This window comes from Phoenix dactylifera, chromosome 15 (genome assembly GCF_051530095.1).
Source record: "Phoenix dactylifera cultivar Ajwa chromosome 15, Ajwa_hap1_PhDact_Kaust_v1.1, whole genome shotgun sequence".
Lineage (NCBI taxonomy): Eukaryota > Viridiplantae > Streptophyta > Magnoliopsida > Arecales > Arecaceae > Phoenix > Phoenix dactylifera.
In genome coordinates, this window is record NC_143204.1 from 17233504 (window position 1) to 17246582 (window position 13079).

Below are 13079 nucleotides of genomic sequence, written 5' to 3' on the forward strand. Positions count from 1 at the left end.
ATAAAATCAGCCCATGAGAATGCCGAGGTGTCATTGCATGCACTATCCGGAGTACAACGACCATCGACGATGAGGATGATGGCATGGATCGGAAGACATGAGGTATCCCTCCTTGTCGACAACGGGTCCTCCCACAACTTCATCAACCCGGATGCCTTGCATAGAGTCGGACTCAAGGGAGTAGCCACCGAACCTTTTGATGTGAAGATTGCAAGTGGAGATCGACTACAATGCCAAACCATTGTCAAGGATGTGCGGCTCTGTAATAACCCCAAATATTTTTTTATATAAAAAGGGATAGAATAGTCCTTTAAAATTGATGTAAGGGGTAAAATTGGAAGGAATCAAAAGATAATGGCATAGTTGTAGATACGATAAAGTGGTAAGGGTAAAATTGGAAAGGAATCAAAAGTTAATGGCATAACCGTAGATATGTTGAAGTGTTAGGGGCAAAATGGGAATTTAATAATATTAAAAAAAGGGTGAATAGTATCTTGATGTGATTTAATTGGAGGGTTTGAGCTGGCTTTTGGAATGAAACCGAGAGAAAGAGGGAGGGGGTTCTCAGGCGTGAAACAGAGGAAAGAAAGAAAGAAAAAGAGAAGAAGAAGAAGAAGAAAGAAGAAGAGGAAGGGGATTCGAGGAGGAAAGGGATCCCGGTTGCACTTCCAGCTGAAGGGAAAAACGTAGATCTCCTTCCCCTCTACGCAAGGACCTCGATTTCCAAAAAGAAAAAGGTAAATGTCCATCCCTATCTAGTCTTTTGATGACATTAGGCTATACAAAGGGTGAATATAGTCTAGAGGGGTCGGATAAGGGTTGTAGAGGCGGTTAAAAGAGGAAGAATCGGATTTTGACAAATTTTTCCGGCACTACGGAAAAACTGTGTCGAAGTCCCAACTTCGGCGAATTATTTAGGGGGTCAAACGGCCTCCGATGATGATGCATTTTATCTCTTTGGAATCCTCTATGAGTGTAGAATGTTAGGTAAAAATTTCATCAAATTTGGAGTCCTGAAAGTGGATCAAAACCGGGATGAAGTAACCCACTGTCGGTCCGGGTTACTGTTCATCCGGGTGGAAAATAAGGGATTTCATGCTATAATAGGGTATTAAGCCTAGATTAGGCTAAGGGAGACCTTGTACTCGTGCAAGGGAGTCCCTAATACACATAAATGGTGAGTTAATTAATTAAAAAGGAAAAGAAGAAAGAAAAAAAAAGATTTAGGGAACAGGGGAGTTGAATCAATTAAAGTTCCCTATGTTATAATTGGCACGTAGATTATAGCCCTTGATACAAGACTAAATGTATTGTAAATGCATGTCACAGTTGGGCAAGAAGCTAGGGAACAAGAAGAAGAAGTTCCCCACTGCCTGCTGTAGATTTTTGGAGGCGTATCAGGGCTGTGCCAGATTGACAGGTGAGTGGGAGCTTGTACTTTGCACCATGAGCACATTCCTTATTCATTTTCATGAATGTTGCCAAGTGTGACTTGATTCCACCTGAGCTTATTGATTAATTGTTGTAGTAGATTCCTCTATAATCTTGATTCTCCATGCTTGATTATTCTGTACATGCATTTGAGGGAACATTGAGAGGAATTACGAGGGGTTGATGAGTAATCAAATTGATTCCGAATTGTGAAATGATTTCTTTTGTAAATTGATTTCATTTCCTCTATTTCAAAGATTTGTAGAGCCTTTTTAGTGGTATATTGAGTTGTATTGCACTTCTTTGACCCTCACTTCTAACCCTGATGTTAGTTTATGATTGGGTCATGATCAAGTGAGTGGTAGCCTTGATTATACTCCTTTTTAGTAGAGTATTGGGAGGGTGCATTATGGCATTTATGCATGGCTTGGCAGTATTTGCAGGACACCTATAGTCGATGGGGGTTGAACATCGGCCTTTGTGCACATAGTAGCCTTCTGGGTGGGCGGAGCCCAGTCCCTTCCTAGGGGGGGACACGGCCCTAGGCGTAGGATCGGCCGGTCCTACGACTTATATTCTGCTTGCCGCCGGGCATAGTAAGACCCCGCGAGGTGCAGTATGGCTTTCCGCGGATGTAGAATTCCCGCGAGGTGCCGTTTAGTATGTAGATGTGAGATGGATTTCTGTTCTGGATACTGGCCGGCATTTACATTATCGATATGGTGTCTTATCCTGCATATGCATGTGATAGTAGGGAGTTGTTGCTGGTTCGCCTGGGGCGTAAAACCCACCTCCCGACAGCTGTCTAGTGATGATTTTAGCATATTGACACCTGATTTGTATGTTCCAGCATTATGATCTGTTGAGCATATTCATGAGTAGCATATATGTTTACTTGATTATTCCATATATGCTTCAGATGAGTGGATATTGATTGTGGTGATATTGATGATTTACTCCATATTCTCTATGTTGAGTTCATGTTCATGTTGTTATTGATCTTGAGATTTCATCTCGAGCCATGATTATATTCTGTCTCATGTGCATAGTACTCTCTACTCCACTCACTGAGTATTTATATACTCACTCCCCAGTTTGGTGTTTTTGATTGCAGGGCAGGTATTGTATAGAGAAGAGCAGGATTAGTGGTTGCCTGCTAGCTGTGCCGCTCCATAGTATAGTATAGTATAATGTAAATAGAGGTTTATACCTTTTGGTGTATTATAAACCTTCTATTGTATATAGTGCATAGTTACAGTCATAGATCCTGTTGTGGATATGGGTTTGACCATGGATGGAATGGGAACCAGATTTTTATACAGATGAGTTATATGCCTGAGATAATGTATTGATATATATTGTCCAGGTTCATTATGTGACGGATTATGTGATTGCTGCTCTGACAGGTAGTGTGTTGTATGTATTGAGATAATCCTGACAGGTCACTATAGAAAAAGTGATCATTTTGTGCATGTATCATGCCAAATTTTTCAAGATTTATTGATGATTGATAGGTAGTAGGGTTCTACGCGGTGGCTGGTGGCCTTATGCCTACCCGCACCCTAGGACCGTCGCGGCGGCCCGCCGGGAACGGGGCGGGGGTCGTGACAGAGATGGTATCAGAGCAAAGGTTAAGAAGAGTCCTGTCAGAGCAATAGGATGAGTCAGGATTAAGTATTGGATTATACTATGGAGCATAGGATTTTTCTGTATGTTATTTTATGAGTCATTTACAATTCAGTAAAATATATCATGACTCAGTGTGTAACGACCATCCTCTCTTTTTGACTTTTTTAGAGAGATATAAAGAATACCTCCAAGGAGAGGACCTACTCGTCCTGGAAAGAGGATGGAGCCAGATATAGCATTGGATGTGGGTTCCGCACATGTCGAGCCCCAAAGAGAAAAATCTCCTCCTGCTGATAGATGGAGGGTTAATGATCAAGGAGAGGTAGGAAGTAGAGATGCATTGATGGAACAGTACTGGCGGAGAATCAGGCTCTGAGGGAGCAGATTGCTCGGGGAAAATCTCCTGCCCCGTCAGTAGTATCCATCCCACCTCCTGTACCTGTGCCAAGAAGTTTGGCCAGGCGAGCTCTAGATGATGAGGGGATTACTGTACAGGAATTTCTGAGGCTCAGAACCTCGGAGTTTAATGGGATAGTACAAAAGCGAAGTATGTGTATCCTACCTGTGTGGTAGAGATAGAAGGTAAAACACTTCTAATTGATTTGATTTCCAATACCATACCGAGCAGAATATGAAAAGCAGATACACTCACCCCTTTGAGTAATCAGGTAATTTACTCTTTTAAATTCGAGGACGAATTTTATATAAGGGGGGGAGGATGTAATAACCCCAAATATTTTTTTATATAAAAAGGGATAGAATAGTTCTTTAAAATTGATGTAAGGGGTAAAATTGGAAGGAATCAAAAGATAATGGCATAGTTGTAGATACGATAAAGTGGTAAGGGTAAAATTGGAAAGGAATCAAAAGTTAATGGCATAACCGTAGATATGTTGAAGTGTTAGGGGCAAAATGGGAATTTAATAATATTAAAAAAAGGGTGAATAGTATCTTGATGTGATTTAATTGGAGGGTTTGAGCTGGCTTTTGGAATGAAACCGAGAGAAAGAGGGAGGGGGTTCTCAGGCGTGAAACAGAGGAAAGAAAGAAAGAAAAAGAGAAGAAGAAGAAGAAGAAAGAAGAAGAGGAAGGGGATTCGAGGAGGAAAGGGATCCCGGTTGCACTTCCAGCTGAAGGGAAAAACGTAGATCTCCTTCCCCTCTACGCAAGGACCTCGATTTCCAAAAAGAAAAAGGTGAATGTCCATCCCTATCTAGTCTTTTGATGACATTAGGCTATACAAAGGGTGAATATAGTCTAGAGGGGTCGGATAAGGGTTGTAGAGGCGGTTAAAAGAGGAAGAATCGGATTTTGACAAATTTTTCCGGCACTACGGAAAAACTGTGTCGAAGTCCCAACTTCGGCGAATTATTTAGGGGGTCAAACGGCCTCCGATGATGATGCATGTTATCTCTTTGGAATCCTCTATGAGTGTAGAATGTTAGGTAAAAATTTCATCAAATTTGGAGTCCTGAAAGTGGATCAAAACCGGGATGAAGTAACCCACTATCGGTCCGGGTTACTGTTCATCCGGGTGGAAAATAAGGGATTTCATGCTATAATAGGGTATTAAGCCTAGATTAGGCTAAGGGAGACCTTGTACTCGTGCAAGGGAGTCCCTAATACACATAAATGGTGAGTTAATTAATTAAAAAGGAAAAGAAGAAAGAAAAGAAAAGATTTAGGGAACAGGGGAGTTGAATCAATTAAAGTTCTCTATGTTATAATTGGCACGTAGATTATAGCCCTTGATACAAGACTAAATGTATTGTAAATGCATGTCACAGTTGGGCAAGAAGCTAGGGAACAAGAAGAAGAAGTTCCCCACTGCCTGCTGTAGATTTTTGGAGGCGTATCAGGGCTGTGCCAGATTGACAGGTGAGTGGGAGCTTGTACTTTGCACCATGAGCACATTCCTTATTCATTTTCATGAATGTTGCCAAGTGTGACTTGATTCCACCTGAGCTTATTGATTAATTGTTGTAGTAGATTCCTCTATAATCTTGATTCTCCATGCTTGATTATTCTGTACATGCATTTGAGGGAACATTGAGAGGAATTACGAGGGGTTGATGAGTAATCAAATTGATTCCGAATTGTGAAATGATTTCTTTTGTAAATTGATTTCATTTCCTCTATTTCAAAGATTTGTAGAGCCTTTTTAGTAGTATATTGAGTTGTATTGCACTTCTTTGACCCTCACTTCTAACCCTGATGTTAGTTTATGATTGGGTCATGATCAAGTGAGTGGTAGCCTTGATTATACTCCTTTTTAGTAGAGTATTGGGAGGGTGCATTATGGCATTTATGCATGGCTTGGCAGTATTTGCAGGACACCTATAGTCGATGGGGGTTGAACATCGGCCTTTGTGCACATAGTAGCCTTCTGGGTGGGCGGAGCCCAGTCCCTTCCTAGGGGGGGACACGGCCCTAGGCGTAGGATCGGCCGGTCCTACGACTTATATTCTGCTTGCCGCCGGGCATAGTAAGACCCCGCGAGGTGCAGTATGGCTTTCCGCGGATGTAGAATTTCCGCGAGGTGCCGTTTAGTATGTAGATGTGAGATGGATTTCTGTTCTGGATACTGGCCGGCATTTACATTATCGATATGGTGTCTTATCCTGCATATGCATGTGATAGTAGGGAGTTGTTGCTGGTTCGCCTGGGGCGTAAAACCCACCTCCCGACAGCTGTCTAGTGATGATTTTAGCATATTGACACCTGATTTGTATGTTCCAGCATTATGATCTGTTGAGCATATTCATGAGTAGCATATATGTTTACTTGATTATTCCATATATGCTTCAGATGAGTGGATATTGATTGTGGTGATATTGATGATTTACTCCATATTCTCTATGTTGAGTTCATGTTCATGTTGTTATTGATCTTGAGATTTCATCTCGAGCCATGATTATATTCTGTCTCATGTGCATAGTACTCTCTACTCCACTCACTGAGTATTTATATACTCACTCCCCAGTTTGGTGTTTTTGATTGCAGGGCAGGTATTGTATAGAGAAGAGCAGGATTAGTGGTTGCCTGCTAGCTGTGCCGCTCCATAGTATAGTATAGTATAATGTAAATAGAGGTTTATACCTTTTGGTGTATTATAAACCTTCTATTGTATATAGTGCATAGTTACAGTCATAGATCCTGTTGTGGATATGGGTTTGACCATGGATGGAATGGGAACCAGATTTTTATACAGATGAGTTATATGCCTGAGATAATGTATTGATATATATTGTCCAGGTTCATTATGTGACGGATTATGTGATTGCTGCTCTGACAGGTAGTGTGTTGTATGTATTGAGATAATCCTGACAGGTCACTATAGAAAAAGTGATCATTTTGTGCATGTATCATGCCAAATTTTTCAAGATTTATTGATGATTGATAGGTAGTAGGGTTCTACGCGGTGGCTGGTGGCCTTATGCCTACCCGCACCCTAGGACCGTCGCGGCGGCCCGCCGGGAACGGGGCGGGGGTCGTGACAGGCTCAATATCCAAGGAGTCCGCATAGTGGCTGATCTACATGTACTCCAACTTGTTGGCCTGGATGTGGTTCTAGGCAATGCATGGCTTCGAAGTATTGGTAAGGTCATCACCGATTACAAAACGATGACAATGGAGTTCAAAGTCGGCACTAAGAAGAAGGTATGGACAGCACTTCATCCAAAGGAAGTTCGGCCTTGTGAAGCCAACATGCTTGAGAGGCTATGCCGTGGGGGAGCTTTATGCCTCGCCGTGGTCATGGCCAACCAAGGAGGGGCTGCGGGGGGACCTCAACCGCAGCCAAATGAAGACATGAACACCCTTCCATTGCAAGTGCGCCAACTTCTTGAAGCTCACCAAAAAGTCTTGGAGCAACCAACCCATCTTCCACCACAAAGATCTTTTGACCATCCGATCCGGCTCAAGGATGAAAGCAAGCCCATCAATGTACCTCCTTACCGGTATGCACATTTCTAAAAAGGTGAGATCGGAAGGCAAGTGGAAGAGATGATGAAGCAAGGGTTGATCCGGCCAAGTACAAGTCCATTTTCTTCCCCGGTCCTCTTAGTAAGGAAGAAGGATGGATCATGGAGGTTTTGCACGGATTACCGAGCTTTGAATGAAGCCACAATCAAAGATCGCTTTCCTATACCCACGGTGGATGAGATGCTAGATGAACTCCATGGCGCAAAGTACTTCACAAGATTGGATCTAAGAGCCGGCTATCATCAAATTAGAATGAAGGAGGAAGACACCCACAAGACGGCCTTTCGCACCCATTCCGGCCACTATGAATACCTAGTCATGCCATTTGGTCTATGCAACGCTCCATCAACCTTTCAAGCGGCCATGAATAAGGTATTCAAGCTTCATCTCCGAAAGTTCGTCATAGTTTTCTTTGATGACATACTAGTCTACTCAAAGTCCAAGGAGGAACACATGAAGCATTTGGATCAAGTCATGAGCATCTTGGAAGAACACAACTTCTACATCAAAGCTTCCAAGTGCGCCTTCATGCAAGAAGAACTTGAGTATCTTGGGCACATTGTCTCCGGCCAAGGCGTGAGGGTGGATCCACGCAAGATTGAAGCCATGACCGATTGGCCCTTGCCCAAAGACATTTCGGCCTTGAGAGGGTTCTTAGGCCTCACCGGCTACTATAGGAGGTTTGTGAGGGATTATGGCCTCATTGCCAAACCCCTTACCAACATGCTCAAGAAGGATGGTTTCGAATGGACTCCCACCGCCAAGCAAGCCTTTGAAGAACTCAAGAGAGCCATGACTCAAACCCCGGTGCTTGCCCTTCCAAATTTTAGCCAACCATTCCAAGTCTACACGGATGCAAGCAATGAAGGTATTGGAGCGGTCCTAGCACAAAACAAGAGGCCCTTGGCCTACATTTCTAAGGCTCTCGGTCCGCAAAAGAAGGCTTGGAGTACCTATGCCCGGGAGATGCTTGCCGTGGTCCATGCGGTCAAGATTTGGAGACCCTACTTGCTTGGGAGACGCTTCACCATTGTGACCGATCAACAAGCTCTTCGGCATCTCCTTACTCAAAAGATCGTCACTCCGGATCAGCAAAAATTTTTGGTAAAGCTTCTTGGCTTTGAATATGAAATCATTTATCAACCCGGGAAGGAAAACAAGGTGGCGGATGCATTGTCGCACAAAGAAGGAAGCCCCGTCCTAGATGCTGTTGGGGTATGTGGAGACCTTTAGTGATGAAGAGAATTGAAGAAGAATCAATTCTGAATAGTTCCGTCTGGTGGACTGTCGGAGTCGACTCGAGCTACAGTCGAGTCGACTCGGGAACAGTCGAGTCGACTCGAGGTCTGTCGAGTCGACCCGAGAGGAGAAAGCCGCAAAAACCATGTTTCTGTCTGGACTGTCAGAGTCGACTCGAACTACAGTCGAGTCGACTCGGAGCATCGTCGAGTCGACTCGAGATACAGTGGAGTCGACTCGAGATCGTGCCAGTTAAACTGGAAGTTGTTCAGATGTGCCAGAGTCGACTCGGACTTCAGCCGAGTCGACTCAGGCTCGCGGGAAATCATACGGATGAGTTTCTTTTGGTGTTTTGTTGGCGTTTCGACGGCTATGATCATCTGAAGGTCTTGAGACTATATATAGGACTCATGAGAGTCCTAGGGTTAAGGGATTGGCCGTATATTTGAGAGATACTCTTGTTTGTGAGGCTAGGGTTCTAGAGAAGAAGAGGATTGGGATCCTACTTCTTGTGCAAAGGGAATTCTGTGTGAATCTCTTGTAGATCGATCGCTTGTGATCGTTCGGGTGTGTGCTATCTCTGTAATCAGTTCATCCTTATTGAGATTTGGAGCGGTGGAGGACGTAGGCTATTTGTAGCCGAACCTCGTTACATCTTTGTGTTTGCTTTGCTATTTTCTTCCTTCTTCTTCCTTTGATCTTTGATAATCCGTTGCGGTGCTCAAGTGTTTTATCCTACTGATACCACAGGGTAATCTTTTGCCCTTCATAGGCGGAGCGAAGAGGTGATCCTTGAGTCCGGAGTCGAGGGAGCGAGAGAGTGCTTATCCGTTTGTATCTTTCTTGCTTGTCCGACGTCGGTGGCGGCGCTGGTGTGAGTGGGTTCTGGCGTGGGGCGACTACAACAATTGGTATCAGAGCTATTGGTTATTCTGCAATGGCGGATGAAGGGAAGTTGCGAATTGAGAAGTTCAATGGCACGAACTTCGGGTTTTGGAAGATGCAAATAGAAGATTACCTTTACCAGAAGGATCTCTATTTACCTCTTGGAGGTAGAGCAAAGAAACCAGAGAAGATGTCCGATGAAGACTGGGAGGTCCTCGATCGGAAGACGCTCGGCACCATCAGATTGTCACTTGCATCCCAAGTGGCATTCAACATCAAAAACGAGAAGACGACGATGGAGTTGATGGCAACATTGTCGCGGATGTACGAGAAACCCTCAGCATCAAACAAGGTATTTCTCATGAAGAGGTTGTTTAATCTTCGTATGAAAAATGGCGGCAGCGTAGCAGAATACCTCAACGAGTTCAATGGACTCATGGCCCAGTTGGAGTCAGTGGAGATTAGTTTTGACGATGAGATTCGGGCATTGCTAATCCTCTCCGGATTGCCTGATAGCTGGGAGGGCCTGGTGATGGCGGTGAGCAACTCTTCGGCAACGGGGAAGTTGATTTTTGATGACGTTGTGGGAGTGCTTCTGAGTGAAGAAGCAAGAAGGAAATCTTCTGGAGCTACGGAGTCGTCTGGAAGTGCACTAAACACCTCTGACCGGGGAAGACAAAAGAAGGACGGTCGATTTCGAAGCGACTCGAAGTCGAGATCCAGCAGGTCTCGAGCACCTCAGAACAAGGGAGCGAAGTGCTGGAACTGCGGGAAGACGGGGCACTTTAGGAGGGATTGCAAATCTCCTAAAGGGAAGCAAGGCGACCACACCGAAGGAGTCAGCAAGGATCTGGCAAATCTTGCTGAAGACGGTGATATGGATGCCCTCGTTCTATCTTTGTCTACCTGTGACGAGTCTTGGGTGATAGACTCGGGCGCGTCTTTCCATGCTACATCCCAACGGAAGCTTCTTGGAGGATATGAGAAGGGAGACTTTGGCAAAGTCTACCTAGGGGATGGAGAGCCTTGCACCATACAAGGAAGGGGAAGCGCGGAAGTGAAGTTGGTTTCTGGATCTTCACTTGAGCTTGAGGACGTACGGCACGTACCTCAACTGCAGAGGAATCTGATTTCTGTTGGACAGTTGGCGAGCCAGGGGTACAAGGCTACTTTCACAGCTATCAGTGGAAGATATCCAGAGGTTCGTTGACGGTGGCTAGTGGCAAGAAGGTTGGGACACTTTATGTCACCAACGGCACGGAGAACTCTATTGGAGTTGTTGCAGCAGATGTGGACACCAAGTTATGGCATTGTAGACTTGGGCACATGAGTTATCAGGGACTGGAGGTGATGCACCAGTTGGGAAAGCTGCAGGGTCTCAGGAGTGTTGAGATGGACTTCTGTGAGGATTGTGTTCTCGGAAAGCAGAAGCGTGTTTCATTCAAGAAAGAAGGTAAACCTCGGAAGCAAGAAAAGCTAGATCTCGTGCACACGGACGTGTGGGGGCCTGCACCAGTTTCTTCCATTGGTGGATCTCAGTACTATGTTACTTTTATTGATGATGCTACCAGGAAGCTTTGGGTGTTCTTCTTGAAGCACAAGTCAGAGGTATTTGGGGTCTTCAGGAGATGGCAGGCGATGGTAGAACTCGAGACAGGAAAGAGGTTGAAATGCCTGAGATCGGACAACGGTGGTGAGTATTGTAGCAGGGAGTTTGAGGACTACTGTGCAGATGCTGGGATCATCAGGCAAAGGACAGTTCCAGGAACACCACAACAAAATGGAGTTGCTGAAAGGATGAACAGAATAATTAATGAGCGTGCCAGGAGTATGAGGATACATGCTGGATTGCCACAGCAGTTTTGGGCGGAAGCAGTTAACACTGCTGCCTACTTGATCAACAGAGGGCCATCAAAGAAACTTGAATTTGGGATTCCTGAGGAAGCATGGACAGCGAAGAAGATTGATTTGGCGCACTTACGAGTATTCGGTTGTACCAGTTATGTCCATGTTGATTCCAGTCAAAGAAGCAAACTAGACGCCAAATCAAAGAAGTGTATTTTCGTTGGATACGGAGGTCAACAGTTTGGGTACCGGCTTTGGGATCCCGAACACAAGAAGATCATTCGTAGTAATGATGTGGTATTCAATGAGAAAATGCAGCAGAGCACTGAATCAGAAACAAAACCTGTTGAGCCGTGTTTTGTGGATCCTGAAGAGGAGTCTACAAATTCTGGTCAGAAGACTCAGTCAGAGCAAGAACCTGAAGCAATGGCACCCCCTCCACAACTAAGAAGGTCCACTCGTAGTACTCATGGGAAGCCTCCTCAAAGGTATGATGGGACTCTTAGTTATTTGCTGCTCATAGATAATGGCGAACCTGAATGCTTCACGGAGGCATTGGAGGTTGATACCAGGAAGGAGTGGGAGTTGGCCATGGATGATGAGATGAAGTCATTGGAACAGAATCAAACGTGGGATTTGGTGGATCTGCCCAAGGGGAAGAAAGCACTGTCAAACAAATGGGTTTACAGGCTGAAGGAAGAGCAAGGCGGGAAGAAGCGATACAAGGCCAGACTGGTTGTAAAAGGATTTCAGCAGAGAGCAGGTATCGACTTCACAGAGATCTTTTCTCCTGTAGTCAAGATGAGTACTATTCGAGCGGTGCTGAGCATGGTGGCAGTAGAGGATCTTCACTTAGAGCAGCTTGATGTGAAGACGGCCTTTCTCCACGGAGATCTCGATGAGGAGATATATATGCAGCAGCCGGAGGGATACATTGCAGCTGGCACGGGTGACTTAGTCTGCAAACTAAAGAAAAGCCTCTATGGTTTGAAACAGGCACCCAGACAATGGTATCTCAAGTTCGATAGTTACATGCTTGAGATAGGATACAGGAGATGTCAGGAGGATCACTGTTGCTACTTCCGGGACTTCGGTACATCTTACATTATCTTGCTATTGTATGTTGATGACATGTTAGTTGCAGGAGCTAGCATGCATGAGATTGCAAAATTGAAGCTGAAGCTGTCAAGAAAATTTGCAATGAAGGATCTAGGAGCAGCAAAACAGATCCTTGGGATGCGGATCAGCAGAGATAGGTCTAAACATATCCTCAGACTATCTCAGGCGGAGTACATCAGCCGAGTACTCAGGAGATTCTGCATGGAGGGTGCCAAACCTGTTGGCACACCGCTGGGTGCCCATTTTAAGCTCTCAAACGGGCAAAGTCCGAAGACGCGGGTGGAGGAGCTCAATATGTCAAAAATCCCGTATGCATCGGCAGTGGGGAGTTTGATGTACGCTATGGTGTGTACGAGACCAGACATTGCTCAAGCAGTGGGAGTTGTGAGTCGCTTCATGAGCTGCCCAGGCTTGGAGCATTGGCGCGCGGTCAAATGGATACTGAGGTATCTGAAAGGCACTGAGCACATGTCATTGTGCTATGGAGGTTCTGAGATCCGGTTACAGGGCTATGTGGACTCAGACATGGCAGGGGACTTGGACGGCAGGAGAAGCACGACAGGGTACTTGTTCACCTTGGGCAGTGGAGCCGTCAGTTGGATTTCCAGGTTGCAACCAGTTGTTGCATTGTCGACTATGGAGGCGGAGTATGTGGCAGCCACAGAGGCGTGCAAGGAACTAATATGGCTTCAAGGCTTGATGAAAGAGCTTGGGAAGGAACAGAAGGATTGCATGTTATATTCAGACAGTCAAAGTGCAATTCATCTGGCGAAGAATTCAGCTTTTCATTCAAGGACGAAGCATATTGACATACGGTACCACTTCGTGAGGTCATTGCTCGAGCAGGGACTCGTCAAGTTGGAGAAAATTCATACAAGTCAGAATCCTGCAGATATGTTGACGAAGGTCGTCACGGTGGAGAAGCTGAGGAGCTGTTCAGCTTCTGC

At 45.0% G+C, this 13079-nt stretch overlaps 1 long non-coding RNA gene across 1 annotated transcript; it reads left to right on the top strand.

Moving 5' to 3' along the window:
- The first annotated feature begins 1426 nt into the window (after positions 1-1426).
- LOC148699900 (uncharacterized) lies at positions 1427-6323 on the top strand. The gene is made up of 3 exons (XR_015973649.1): positions 1427-4255; positions 4848-4938; positions 6064-6323. It is a non-coding gene; the product is annotated as an uncharacterized LOC148699900 (long non-coding RNA).
- Positions 6324-13079: the final 6756 nt, after the last annotated feature.